The sequence below is a fragment of the Bison bison genome, unplaced genomic scaffold (assembly GCF_000754665.1).
Source record: "Bison bison bison isolate TAMUID 2011002044 unplaced genomic scaffold, Bison_UMD1.0 scf7180017864336, whole genome shotgun sequence".
Lineage (NCBI taxonomy): Eukaryota > Metazoa > Chordata > Mammalia > Artiodactyla > Bovidae > Bison > Bison bison.
The window spans coordinates 1,206,768-1,221,789 of NW_011494908.1; the positions used below are offsets into that span (position 1 = coordinate 1,206,768).

The 15,022-nt window shown below is 53.0% G+C and overlaps 1 protein-coding gene and 1 non-coding gene across 5 annotated transcripts in view; both read left to right on the forward strand.

The window, feature by feature from the left end:
• MCPH1 (microcephalin 1) overlaps positions 1 to 15,022 on the forward strand; it is a 240,396-nt gene that overhangs the window by 210,658 nt on the left and 14,716 nt on the right. The window lies entirely within an intron of this gene.
• TRNAC-GCA lies at positions 13,798 to 13,869 on the forward strand. Its single transcript has one exon. It is a non-coding gene; the product is annotated as a tRNA-Cys (tRNA).

Below are 15,022 nucleotides of genomic sequence, written 5' to 3' on the forward strand. Positions count from 1 at the left end.
CATGGGGGCTCCTGCAAGGCCGCTCACACTCAGTGACAGCTGACCCTAAACCCAGGTTCTCCCCAGAGCCCAGACTGCGCTGGCCCTGGGGACGCGAACCGTGCAGGGAGGTGACGAGGCAGTCGTTGCAGGTAGAGAAGCCAAAAGTCTTCCTGAAGTTTGGAGACTGAGTGACTGGGACGGTAACAGGGGCTGCTGGAAGATGGTTTATATCACAGATGGTGCTACACTAGATGGCCTCAGATGCATGGAACAGAGGCTGGGGAGGAGCACGTAGAGCTAAGTCAGTAACAGAGCTGCTGCATCTCACAAAAAAAACAACTTTTTCCACCGCAACATTATCAGTTCAGTCACTCAGTCGTGTCCAACTCTTTGCAACCCCATGGACTGCAGCACACCAGGCCTCCCTGTCTATCACCAGCTCCCAGAACTTACTCAAACTCATGTCCATTGAGTCGGTGAGGCCATCCAACCGTCTCATCCTGTCATCCCCTTCTCCTCCCGCCTTCAGTCTTTCCCAGCATCAGGGTCTTTTCAAATGCGTCAGCTCTTCCCATCAGGTGGTCAAAGTATTGGAGCTTCAGCTTCAACATCAGTCCTTCCAATGAACACCCAGGACTGATTTCCTTTAGGATGGACTGGTTAGATCTCCTTGCAGTCCAAGAGACTTTCAAGAGTCTTCTCCAACACTATAGTTCAAAAGCACCAATTCTTCAAACTCAGCCTTCTTTATCTGTCATATCCATACATGCCTACTGGAAAGACCATAGCTTTGACTAGACAGACCTTTGTTGGCAAAGTAATGTGTCTGCTTTTTAATATGCCATCTAGGTTGGTCGTAACTTTCTTCCAAGGAGTAAGCGTCTTTTAATTTCATGGCTGCAATCACCATCTGCAGTGATTTTTAGAGCCCCCCAAAATAAAGTCTGACACTGTTTCCACTGTTTCCCCATCTATTTGCCATGAAGTGATGGGACCAGATGCCATGATCTTAGTTTTCTGAATGTTGACCTTTAAGCCAACTTTTCCACTCTCCTCTTTCGCTTTCATCAAGAGGCTTTTTTAGTTCTTCGCTTTCTGCCATAAGGGTGGTGTCATCTGCATATCTGAGGTTATTGATATTTCTCCTGGCAGTCTTGATTCCAGCTTGTGCCTCTTCCAGCCCAGCGTTTCTCATGATGTACTCTGCATATAAGTTAAATAAGCAGGGTGACAATATACAACCTTGAGGTACGCCTTTTCCTATTTGGAACCAGTCTGTTGTGGCATGTCCAGTTCTAACTGTTGCTTCCTGACCTGCATACAGATTTCTCAGGAGGCAGGTAAGGTAGTCTGATATTCCCATCTCTTTAAGCATTTTCCAGAGTTTGTTGTGGTCAACACAACATTATAAATACATATAGGGACTTCCTTGGTGGTTCAGTGTCTTAACACCTTGCACTCCTAATGCAGGGGGCCAGGATTTGATCCCTGGTCAGGGAATGGATCCTCAGAAGAGAAAAAAACAAAATATATATACATGCTTCCCTGGTGGCTCAGAGGTAATGAATCTGCCCATAACGTGGGGAACCTGGGAACCTGGGTTGGATCCCTGAGTCAGGAAGATCCCCTGGAGAAGGGAATGGCAACCCATTCCAGTGTTCTTGCCTGGAGAATCCCATGGACAGAGGAGCCTGGTGGGCTACAGTCTGTGGGATCACAAAGAGTCAGACACGACTGAGTAGTGGACACTGTGCTGTGCTGTGCTGTGCTGTTGTTCAGTCGCCCAGTTTGTCCAGCTCCTTGGGACCCCATGGACTGTCGCACGCCAGGCGTCTCTGTTCCCTACCGTCTCCCGCGGAGTCTGCCCAAGGTCATGTTTGTCGCCTTGGTGGTGCTGTCCAGCCATCTCATCCTCTGACACGCACACAGATACACATGTACATGTACATACTCGTGCATGGCCTCCAGAAAGCTCTAAGGTGTGTGTCCTTTGAAAGGAAGAGCTGACGCTTGCTCAGCCCTGCAGCTGTGCTGAGAGCCCTATGGCCAGGCTCCGTGCCTGGGGGGGGGGGCGTGCGCGGCCCCGCGGGAGCTCGGGAAGCAGTGCAGCCCCAGGGCCGGCGAAGCTCCCACCAAACCTGCAGCCGTTAGCTTCCTGACCTCCAGCAGCCTACTTCCTTTCCACGCCATCAGTCTCTCATATCAAACGGGAGAATAATATAGCAGCTGCCTCGTTCAGTTTTTATGAGGATTGAGAGTATTACTTTTTACTACAGTTGGTTTACAATGTTGTGTTAGTTTCGGGTGTATAGCAGGGTTATTCAGTTGTGCATGGACATCTGTCCATTCTTCTTTCAGATTCTTTTCTAATCATGGGTTATTATAAGATATCGAGTATAGTTCCCTGTGCTGCACAGTAGGCCCTTGTTGTTTGCTTTATAGATAGCAGTGTGTATATGTTAATTCCAAACTCCTAATTTAAAGCCCTCCCACCCCTACTGTCCCCTTTGCTAACCATAAGTTTGTTTTCTATGTTTGTGGGTCTTTTCTGTTCTGTAAATAAGTGCATTTTTATCATTTGGGGGTGGAGAGGGGGTTGCTTCCCAGGTGGCACTAGTGGTAAAGAACCCGCCTTCCAATGCAGGAGACATAAGAGACGCAGGTTCAGTCTCTGGGTCAGGAAGATCCCCTGGAGGAGGGCATGGCAACCCACTCTAGTATTCTTGCCTGGAGAACCCCATGGTTCTGCGTGTAAGTGCTGTCGTGCGATATTTGACCTTCTCTGTCTGACTTCACTTAGTGTGATCTCTGAGTCCACCCATGTTGGTGCAAGTGCATTACTTCATTCTTTTTATGGCTGAGTAATATTCCGTTGTGTGTGTGTACCGCATCTTTATCCATTCATCTGTTGATGGACATTTAGGTTGCTTCCATGTCTTGGCTACTGTAAATAGTGCTGCAAGGAACACTGAGATACGTGTGTCTTTTCAAAGTATGGTCTTCTCCGGATATATGCCCAGGAGTGGGATTGCAGGATCATATGGTAATTCTATTTTTAGTTTTTTAAGGAACTGTTTCCATACTGTTCTCCATAGTGGTTGCACCAATTTACCTTCCCACCAACACTGTAGGAGAGTTTCCTTTGCTTCACACCCTCTCCAGCATTTACGATTCATTAGACTTTTCAATAATGGCTGTTGTGACCAGTGTGAGGTGATACATCATTGTATTTTTAATTTGCATTTTTCTAATAATTATCAGTGTTGAGTATCTTATCATGTGACTGTCGGTCATCTGTATGTCTACTAAAAGTTAGCGTTTATAAAACACTTATACCACAGCAGCATGTGAAAGGCCCTGCGGGCAGAAGGAGGCTGGCAGGAGACTAGTGTGGCGAACCAGAGATGGGGAGTGAGGGGAGGGGGGATTTGGCTGCACTTAGAAGTGGCGGCTGATCCATGGAAAGAATGTGGGGAGTTCTGGTTTTGTTCCAAGTAATGGGAAGCCACTGAAGGGGGGGGTGTGTGTGTGTGTGCGCGCGCGTGCGCATGGTAAGCAAAAGGAGCCAGAAAACAGAGTATGCGCCTCCGTCGTCGTACTTGAGGTGCAGACAGGAGGCGTTGGTGATGACAAAGCTCAGGACAGTGGTCACGTCAGTGCTGAGGGTGGTGGTGGGTCTCTGGGGTTGGGGGGACAGACAGGCGAGCTGTCCTGGCGCCTGGAGACCGTCACCACCTCGGTGGCCGTGGTTACACAGGTGAATGAGTGTGTCAAAACTTGGGCTGGGACTTAAGGTTAGTGCACTTTGTGCACTGAACTGCATGCATTTAACACCTCCATTTTAAAAAAGGAAACTCTGTGAGTGATGAGGACACTACACGCCTGACCCAGTCTGAGCCGCTTGAGTCCCCCGGAACAGAACCTCCCAAAGCCCTGCTGGGGTGGCGATGCGGCTGGGAGTGAGATCTGGCCCCCAGGCGTCATGAAGGGAAGGGGAGGAGAGAGACTCTGAAAGCATCAGGGTGTGAGTACCCAGAATGTCGCTTGCCTGGGTCAGACTCCAGGGTCCCTTCACATCCTCATTCTGTGACCTTGTTCCTTCTCTCTGCTTTATTTTCTTCCGTGAGCTGGAAACAGTGACAGTCTCTCTTCCATAAGCTCATTTCAAGGATGCAACAAGGTAATTCACCTCCTGGGTTCAGAAGGGCCACGCACAGTAGGCTCTGAGTAACCGTTAGCTGTTACTTAGTAGGACGTGGCTGGGGCGAAGAATGGAGTTTAGATGTGCTGAGCACCCCACGTACCCGAGCGGAGTGAGCGGGGCGGCGCTGGTCCCGGAGCCCAGGGCAGGTGCGCAGAGAGGGCAGCGGGGAGCCGCTGGGCACCTGGGCCGCGAGCTGTGCTCAGGACCTCGGGCCCGGAGGGAAGGGGCCAGGCTGAGGGAGAGCCCCGCGGGTGACGGGGCCCGGGCCACAGCACGGTGTTCAGAGCTGGGAGGGGACGCCGCCACATGTGGAGAGGCGCTGAGAACCCAGAAGGAGGAGGTGTCCTCTGTCAGACACTGTTGTTATGAACCGTTCACCCCACAGCTATGGGCTCCTGTGCACCGCCCCCCGGGAATCACCCGCTCGGCACAAGCCACAGCTCAGGGGCGCGCATCCTGGTTTTAACCACCGTCGCCTTCGTCCATCACCCACTGGCCCAGCATCACCCAGTGGGGACCTGGGAGCTGGAGTCCTGGGCTCTGTTCTTCACCCATCCGCTCTCCTCCCATGTGGCCTCGTGCACCTGCCTTGCCCTGCTTACCAGTCAGATGAGGAAGCTGGGCTCCAGTCATCGTTTCCGCGTAGGAGTGTTTCCCTGTGAACGCGAGCAGCTTTGAGAAAATGCACTTCTTTTAGATGTTTGTGCAACTGTGCTTCTTACACAGAGCTCGGAGCCCGGTCTGTCCCGTGCGTGTTATGTTTGCTCAGTGAGAAGTAATTTAAAACATGTTAACAGTAAACCAAACAGGTGTATTACAGGGTAGAATAACTATATAGGAGACCCTGCAGGAGACTCCCTCTGACAGGGGCAGCTCTGCGCTCTGCGTCAGTGTTTGGGGACCACTAATCCCAGGGACGGTGGAGCCTGGTGGGCTGCCATCTACGGGGTCTCACAGAGTTGGACACGACTGAAGTGATTTAGCAGCAGCAGCAGCAGCCAGGGCGAACCTAGACAAAGAAACCGTTCGTTACACTTAGGTGTCTTTGTCCATGACTTTTCACTTTTCCTTAACACTTTCAAACTGTGTTCTCAGTGTCGGGTAGAACCCTCTCTGATCACGTACCATAAGTCTTCTGTGCTCCAATGTTCCCCGGCCTCTGGGATCAGGGCGCACGGTGTGTGGTTGGCTGCTGTTTATAAGCCTGCTAGCTCAGGGTCCGTCAAAACCTCAGGCCTCCACAGGGCAGGGTCCTCTCGGCCCTGATGAGGCTGCTGGGAGAGGAGAAGCAGCAGGGAGCAGGGCGCTCGTGAGGACGGAGGCACCAGTGTGGATGTGGCCGGGCTTGTGTGGGGGACACCGAGAAACGCGGCAAGACGGAGGCCAGGGAGGGCAGGTGCAGCGAGCAGACCCCGGGAGCAGGCGCCGGGCTCTGGGGGCGCGCGTGGTCCTTCATGGCAGCGCATCTGGGCCGCAGGACCGAGCGTGAGAGCAGAGAGGGGAGAGAGGGAGGGGCACATCGGTGGGCTGCTGCCCCCAGGGGCTGGTTCCTGGGGGGCTGGCCAGGTAGAGACAGGGCCAGATTATCTCGGGATAAGCACAGCCACTGCCCGTGAATGGTAAGGCCATCCCGGAGGGCAGAGGGTGCCGCGGGGTGACCGTGAGTGAGAAGCTGTAGGCGCCAGGTGGGGGGCGCCAGGACAGGCGGGTGGGCAGCACGAGCGTGGACGGAGGGGGGTCTGTGGCCAGGAGTGGACAGGTGCGCCGAGAAAAGGGGTCCCAGGACCCAAGGGCACAGGAGAGGTCACGGAGGCGACAGGGAGCCTGAAAATTAAATGCTCAGAACTGACAGGAAGTGCTAACCTCAGGACAGGGTCCAGAAACTGCAGAGAGAAGCAAGGACAGTTTCTCCATTAAAAACTGTGGGGATTTACGCAGAGCTTGAAGGGTCATTATTGTCTTCCTATGGTTTTCAGGCAGATATCAGAATTAAGGTGTGTGTGTCCTGTTTGTTTCTTTAGCTCTTTAAGAAACCCCCAGGACCGCAGACGCTGTTCTCTCTCTCCAGCCAGCTCACTTCACCTGGGATGGGGTTGGCACATCTCCTGTGGTCAGGTACAGGCTCTGACAGTTGTAGAAGGTGACCCTCCTAACTCGGCCTCATTTCCCCAGTCACCTTGGGGTCCCCTGTCTCTCCTCTGAGGCAGCACGGGGCTCTGTTTCCTGAGCTGGCTCCTCTAGAGCGGGGTGTCACCCAGGCCTTTGGCCTGCAGGATACGAGGCCCCTGCTGGAGACACGTGCCCACCCCTCCCCGAGAGAGCCGGGCACACCGGGGGTGTCCATTGGGGAACAGGCGCCCTCCCGGGCTCCAGGCCAGCTGTGGCCTTGTGGGTGCCTCCTCCCCCATCACCGCGCAGGACTGGAAACTCACAGGGCCGCAGGTCTGCATCCAGGCGGCTGGATGCACGATGGAAGTGGTTTTGCTCTCCTCCATTGGACAGCTGCTACTGAAACCAGGGGGAGAGGCACTGTTTACCGGAACCTCTGAAACCTCAGCAGCCCGCCTTTCTTACAGTCGAGTGTGGTCTCTTACCCCTACCCCGGACCAGGCAGCTTGTGACGGAACGGGACTCCCGTTGGGTTGCGCCGTCGTCGCCTCTGGAGTCCAGGCCCTCCCCGCCCCCGCCCTCCTTCGTTTCTTGCTGGAATTCTTGCGGTCCTTTCCTCGGAGTCTCCTGTCCTGGTCTCAGCCCCTCCACACTGTCTGCAGCATGGTCTTCTGACATCTGGAGTCCACGACCTCTCTGCTCGCGGCTCTCATAGCTCCCCTAACTTGATGTCATGCTGTAGAATCCTGACCCATCTGTGCCTGCTTACCCAGCCTCACTGCCTTCGTACAGACTTTTAAAAGCCAGCTTCTGTTGCTGTGGATGCCTGCTCCCACACAGATCACCCCAGTGATCCCAAGCGCTTCGTGCAAGCACGCGCCATCCCACTACCTCCAAGTCACACGCTGCCGCCATGAAACCTGCCCGGCTCTCATCCCATCCCATGGGGTGGCGTGCCGTGTCCTGCTGGAGTTTCTAGGACATCCTGTGGGAGCAAACACCGTGTCCTTCCATGTGTGTGTCTTTGCTCATTAGCCTGACAGATGCGCGAATTGTCAGATGGACTCATGAACAGACCAGCAGAGGAGAGGTGTGGGCACTGGCGCCCCAGCCATCGGTCAGGGGAGCTCACTGTGGGTTGGGGTGGGTGGTCAGTGGGCTCTGCACCTCGGCGCATGGGAAAGCTCTGCTCTGGCTTCAGATGAGGACCCGGGTCCCCGGGGCCTCGGTTTCCTCACCCACAGGAGGCGAGGCAAGCCGTGGCTGAGAGGGTCTCCAGGATCCTTTCTGGTGCCCAGTTCTGCCGTCCTCTGAGATGGCGCCACCAGCCAGAGGGCACAGCGCGGAGCGGAAGCACCCACTGTCGGGCTCTGCCGTCCCCTCCCCTGAACAGCTCTGGGCTCAGCACCCAGGCACCTGTCCTCAGCCCAGCCGCCCCACCTAGGGACCCCCGCCGGCTCAGCCCCTTCCTGGACCCTGACACGGGGCCTGGCGCCGTGTGTGCCCCCTGGAGCCGCCCCTTCTGCAGTGGGCATCCTCAGCTATTTCAACTGTGATTTCACCTTCTTCTTATTGTTGACAAATACAGAGGCAGAGCGCACCGGCTCGCCCTCCCACCTGACGGGTCTCTCTGGCGGGCATCCTTTCTCTGCCCGGCCCACCCCGCTCCTCCTCCGCCCCTCAGCCGTGTGCACAGGTCCTGTAGAGGCAGAGCCGGCAGGACAGACAGATGCACATGTCGACACTCAGAGCAGACAGATGGAGGGTCAGGATATTCAACCCAGTCCCAGGCTGGACCCAGGAGCATGGACGGCCCGGCACAGCGCAGGGAACAGCCGCGCCCTCGCAGGGGCGCCGAGGCCCGGCACAGTGCAGGGAGCAGCCGCACCCTCCCTTTGCCTGTTTGTTCTGCTTAGGCCCCCAAAGTATCAGAAGGTCTGGGGACACCCTCCCAGACACACCCAGAAGTCACGTCCCTCAGCCTGCTGGGCGTCCCCCGCCCTGCCAGGATGCACAGAATGAGCCATCACACTGAGGTGCTCTCCCCGGAAGCCTCTGCAGGCCCCCCCACCCCCGCCCAGCTGCTGTGTGAGCCCACTGGCATGGGCAAGTCCCAGGGGTGCGGGCCTGTGGCTGGCAGCGCACTGCAGGGCTCTTTCAGAAAAGGCCCGAGGGAGAAGGTGCACTTTTGTCCTTGGAGGAAAAGCAACACGTGGACAGATGTAATGCTGAAAAGGTGTGTTTTTTCTCTATTATACAGTCTTTCACTATAATTCAGTCTTTATTAACCCTAAAAACGACTCTGTGTTGTCTAGATCTATACGTTTTAACATACATAGATTTCAATAACCACTGGAAGCACAGGGAATTGCAGGGGAAAAGGCAGAAATTAGGGATTCTGTGGTCTATTAACATCCGGCCAATCAGAACTACACTCCACAGTGTGTTGTCAGCCCTGTAAGTACGTTATTGTTATTAAAATGGGCAAGTGCATCCTCTGTCAGTCATACCTCTGGCCAGGTGTGACTCACCGCACAGATGGGTGTCCCGGGCCCTCTGTGGCCGTGAGGAGCAGAGGCCGTGTGAATGGTGGGGAGGGTGCAGCGAGGACTTTGGGGCCTGACCCCTCACTGCGCTGATGTGCGATCTCAGGCAAAGCAGGAAAAGCCCACCGCTCTGAGCTTCCCGTGAGAGCGCCAGGTTGAAGTGTCTGTGCCGCCTTTTCCGTGCGCGGCTCAAAAGTGCCTGTGGACACTGGCGTCCAGGGTGAGCCCTACCTGCAGGGAAAAGCAGAATCTCTAATGAGCTCCATCACCCACGTCTGGAGTAAATGAACCGCCAGCCCCCTCCTGCATGGGCTCAGGGTGCTGGATGCATCACAGGGTCACTGAAGCCAGAGGCCGAGGACAGGGGGGATGCTCCGCTCAGCCTTGCTCTCTCAACTGTATGCCTGCCTTGACTCACTTCTGCATGAACAGACTGGAAGGTTCTGAGCTATTAAATCAGTATAGCTTTTTTCATGAAGACCCAGATGCAAAGGCAACATTTTATAAAGCAGAGCTAGGGTGTCTTTCCCTAGTAACTCAGCTGGTAAAGAATCCACCTGCAATGCAGGAGACCTGGGTTTGATCCCTGGATTGGGAAGATCCCCGGGAGAAGGGAAAGGCTACCCACTCCAGTATTCTGGCCTAGAGAATTCTGTGGACTTTGTAGGCCATGGGGACGCAAAGAGTCGGACGCGACTGAGTGGCTTTCACTTTCATATAAAATGAAAACCTTACATAGGGTGTCTTTCAGTAATGGCCCTGCTTCTTTACAACCCAGGGGTCAGACAAAGAGTTCGTGACAGAGAAAGGCTCCCCCTTGTGACGCTGCCCTCTCGTCACCTATGTACACACGCAGCCACGCACATATCCGCATGCGTAGTGATCCTCTTAGGTCACCGTTCACAGAGGAAAACAGGAGCGCTTCGGAACTCAAGCCCAAGTTCACCCTGACTACCAGCCTGTCTTCTTGTTCTAGAGGCTCCTTTCGTCCAGAGCTGTCAGCAAACTCCACTTAATCCCCTTTTCTCCCATGATTTCTTCTAAACCGACATCCTGGGTTCTGTAAGGGAAAAACTGTCCTTCGCTGGAGAACTGTCCTTAGACTGTGCACCCGAGTAATCGGATCCCAGCTTTCATTCCCTCCGAGCTGTTCCACAACTGTAAGCCGTAAACGCGACCTGTTCGCATCGCACACAGTTCCTGTCTGTGGGCTTAGAGTGAGTTCTGTCCCTCTCTCCCATGGGACAGCCAATTTTTTTGGCCCGTTTGCAACTTCACTTCAGTATTTCTTATCTATATGTGTGTTGTCTTGTTATCCTTTGAACCAGTATAGCATCTCTTAAGAGTTAAATAAAATGAACACATGTTAAATGTTCATTTTACACTGATGTAAGAGTTGAAAGAAAAGTGAAAGTGTTAGTCGCTCAGTCGTGTCCAGCTCTTTGAGACCCCATGAACTGTAGTCCACCAGGCTCCTCCATCCATGGAACTTTCCAGGCAAGAATTCTGGAGTAGATTGTCATTTCTTTCTGATTTTTTTTTTAAGTTACCTTTTAGTCATGTTTAGTCAGAACCTTCTAGGTCAGCATGGATAAAGCTGGTCATCTCTGCGGGGAAAGGTGACACGCCACTGAGCAGCACCTGCAGCGACGCCCCCAGGCCCCGCCCAGACTCCTTTTTCTAGCAGTTGGCTGCATTTGGTGTGTGCTGAAAAGTCTGAATCTGAGTTAGGATTTACATCAGATTCCCCTGAATTGCCATCCATAAGGGACTGAGAAGGCAGTGAAATTAATCAACAGCACGTTGGCTTAAAATCTGTGCCTTTGAAGCATCTCGAGGTGCAGGCAGGCATCACGGTGAGGCCTCATGGAACAAGGTCAGAGAGGACGCGGAGCCTTTTCCGCTGCTCTCTTAGCCTGCGCTGCCCGCTGCCTCACAGGCCTCAGCTCAGTTTTTACAACGTGCCAGTGGGGACAGGGGCTTCCCTGGGTGGCCCAGATGGTAAAGAATCTCTCTGCAATGCAGGAGACGTGGGTTCGATCCCTGGGTCGGGAAGATCCCCTGGAGAAGGGAATGACCACCCACTCCAGTATTCTTGCCTAAGGAATACCATGGACAGAGGAGCCTGGTGGGCCACAGTCCATGGGTCACAAAGAGTCAGACATGACTCAACAGCTAACACTTGCATTGGGGACAAAACGTTGCTTTGCTGGAGAGGAACGTTTTGCTAGACTGCCTCGATCAGACCCTTTGGGCAGCATCTCAGTAGCATGACCTGTACCTTCCACGCTGAGCTGGGCTCCGGGGCACACCGGCCGCACTGAGGCCTCTGAGGCCCATCGATCACGAGGACTCAGGGAGCAAAACCCCTGGGGGGCTGGGGAATAGCAAAGTGGGTGCTGGGGGAGTATCCCATTCTTAAAACCTCCCACCTCCTTAAATGACCTTAGCTAAAGCTCAGCAGTAGGCAGAATCGTGTGTCCTGTTATATTTATAATATAAATAAACCTTACCAGTCACCACCGTTTCCATGGCAATGACCTCCTATACATGCACGTCCCTGTGTACATCAGAGAGTGTCTGGAGGGTAAGTTTCCAAATTAACTTTTAATTTTAAATAACCTAAATCTTGATTAAACTTCCCCAGAAAATTGTTTTACTTAGGACTGGAAAGTCAACAAGCACGTAGTCTCAGTTATTTTGAGTGAAGAATCAGATCCTTCTAATTCTTTGCTTCCTCTGATTTCAAGCTGAATAAATAAATGGAAATATTTCCATTTACTGACTTTTGCAGCACATGCTTTAAACTGAGCTCAGGGACTGCAACTTAATCAGCTTTGCTTCCTGGCACCTTGCACATGCCTGGTAGACAGTAAGCGTTCAATAAATGTGGGCGGGAGAAGAAGAATCAAATTAGCTCTGAAGTCACATTCTAAACATGAGAAAGCCCCACACAGGTCCTTTCCGCTGGATTCAAAAAACAGGTTTGAGTTACAGCTTTTCTGTATGCCAAGGTGGATCCTCGATTAAGGCAAAACTCTGTCCCTAATACGTGTGTGTGTTGTGTAGAATTTAGAAAAATACACGCAAACTGTTACCTCTGATAAGTGGCAGGGTCGTGAGAACCGTAGCATCTGGATGCTTGGGATTCTGGAAACAAAAATCCCAACAAAAAGTGGCTGAAAAGTTGAGACGTCTCTGAGAGCAGACACAGCGTCGGGGCGGAGGTAAGAGGGGCCCCTCTGGCTGGTCCCTGGGCCTCTGCTCACGCGGTTCACTCGGGTAGAACTCCTGGGCTTTCCCTGCCACATCCTGCCTTCCCGGGTGAGTGAGATCTTTTCTGCCAGGCTGTGTGGCTCCCCGCTCAACGTTCGAGAGCTCCCCGACCTGTGCAGCTGCCGGCTTTTCGGTTTTCGCTCTTTGGGGATTTCCTGCTCCCCACCCCATGCAGCTGAGCTGGTTCTAGAGTTTGAGGGTCATCAGAGGAGCCCCCAAGGATTCCTGCTGGGTTCTTTTCCCATTGCCTCTCCCTCCTATCGGTCAGAGAGAGGATCGTCTTTGGAGATCTACTGTTGGCTAAAGTATCAGGTGGAGCTGGGACCCACCCTCGTGGCCGAGGAAACACTTCCATCACCAAGTTGCTGACACTGGCCTGAACAAGCATGTCCACACCCAGTGGCAAGTGGGGTACAGGCTGCTGGCTATGTCCTGGCTCCCCGACCAGCGCCTTCTGTTTCAGCTACCTGCATGCGGGAGCCCTCTTGTCACTGGTGTGTGTCCCAGGCCAGTGTCCCCAGTAGCTAGGGCCTGCCCAGGCTTAGTGTCCAGCAGAGAAGCTCTGGCCCCTGTAGGCTCACAGAGGATACCACAGAGCTGCCTGCGGAGAGTGTATCGTCGCATCCAGCGTCCTTCCTATCAGGAGACAGCTGGCTCTCCCGCAGAGGTCGGCGGCCCCATCTAGGTCAGGCTCTTCTACTGGATGATCCGAGATGAGGAACACGGTGAGTGACATAGCGTGGACACACCCCTCGTCGAAACATGCAGCTGCTTCTGAGACACCCTGGGGCCTCCCGCTAGCCCCACGGCCGCTCCGGTTTGGGGACTCTGCTGGGGACTCGGGTCTGTCCTCAGAGCAACGAGAGCTCTTTTAAGTGCTTGGGTTTCTGTTTCTCAAAGCACAGTGAGAAGGCTGGAGCTGGGAGAGGAGCCCCCTTGGACACCTGTCTGATGGGGGCGGAGGCCCCGCTAGGGCTGTTCCCACCCCATCACGGAGGGAGCTGGCCCCTGCACATCAGGCCATCTGCATACTGCTCCGGACAGGGAGCTAGCCCAGCGTCCTGTCAGCCTGGGGCTCACGCAGGAGGGGAAGGAGGAGCTGGGATGGTATGTTTGCCCTTGGGGCAGGGGAGAACCTTTACTGGTGTTAAACAGGCCTCTGCTTTTGGACCCTTTTAAGCTATTTCCCTCCACTTCTCTGTCTCTGTCTCAGAGGCCTGAAGCTGGGCCAAAGCTGTCTTAAGCCTCAGATGGTCAACTCCTCCACACCTGATGTTCCTAGCCTCTTTGGAGTAGGTGAAGGCTCGGTCCACGGCATGGGACAGCCGTGGTGGTGGACTCCAGGCCTGAGCTGCTAGCAAGGGTCAGCTGGGGGTCTCAGCACCACTGGATGTGGAGGACACGCTGGGGACTGACCCTGGGTGGCAGAGACCTTTGACCTCACAGAGAGTGCGTGCTCAGTCCCTTCAGGCGTGCCTGACTCTCTGTGACCCTGCGGACTGTGGCCTGCCAGGCCCCTCTGGCCGTGAAGCTCCCCGGGCAGGAATTCTTCCCAGTCCAGAGATGGAGCCCGCGTCTCCTCCACTGAGTCACCTGGGAAGTCCCCCACCCCCCGCCCGCCCACCACAGACAGGTTGTCTGTCATTATCATTTGAGAGAGTTTCTGCCTAAAGGTGGGCTTCCCTGGTGGCTCAGTTAGTAGAGAGTCTGCCTGCAATGCAGAAGACCCAGGTTCGATTCCTGGGTTGGGAGGATCCCATGGAGAGGGAAATGGGAGCCCGCTCCAGTGTCCTTGCCTGGGGAGTCCCGTGGATGGAGGAGCCTGGAGGGCTCGCAGGACTTGGACACGACTGAGCGGCTGCACCACCACCACTGCCTAAAGATGGTTTCACTTAGTTATATTAGCTCTTTTGCTATTGTTAATAATCTTTGATAATCCATATAATAACTGTTACAATCTGTAATCATTTTGTGAGTCTCACGCTCTCTTTTGATGTCCTTGAGTGTCTGAATCAGAATGATTGGTTCTCAAGTCTTACTGTCAAGGATCCCAGAAAAGAGAAGCAATCCAAATTGCTCTTTGAAATGTTTTTCCTTTACAGTGTTTACTCACGTCTTCTGGTGTTAGGTTCTGAAACCTAGCTACAAAAATATAAGGAAGTACTCCAGTGTGGCTGTAAATGCAAAAATCACTTGTTAGATGTTGGTGCAAAAGAGAAACTGGAAGTTCAAGTTGATACTCTGTATTTACTTGGTATGTTAATGTTATCTGATCAGTCATAAAATCCTAGGAAAGGGGAGGAATATGCATCAGTTACATTTGGAAATCTTAATATAGCTGCATCCAGCGTTCTCAGCAGATGGTAGTAGTTTTCCATGTCAGCCTGCCCCTTGCAGCATAATTTATGGAGTTGAAATATGGAAGAATGGTGGTTGGGATGGGGACTCAATTAGAAGACAGACCAGTCTCTGGCTCTTGTCTTTTCCAAGCTCTGCCTCAGATTTATGCTATTTTGTAAAGTGGATGTACTAACTCGTTTGGTAGATATTTTTTCATACCTCTGCCACTGAGGTTCTGACACATTTATGGAAGTAGTTTGTGCTTTAAAAATGTAAAGAATAGTAAAGTTTATGAATGAAAGGCCTGCCTTCCACCACCAGTCCTATCCCAAAGTCATTACAATTGGTCCTATCCCTGCCAGACTGCTTGCTTTACATAGGAACCCAGTTCCAATTAACCAAGTGTATTAATACTATTGGTGGATACTCAAAAGGTATTGAAAGTTATATACTGTTACTGTGCTATGATCATTTTTTAAAAATTGGAATATAATTACTTTACAGTTTTGTGTTAGTTTCTGCTGTACAATGGAACGAATCAGCTACAGGTAGACATATACCCCCT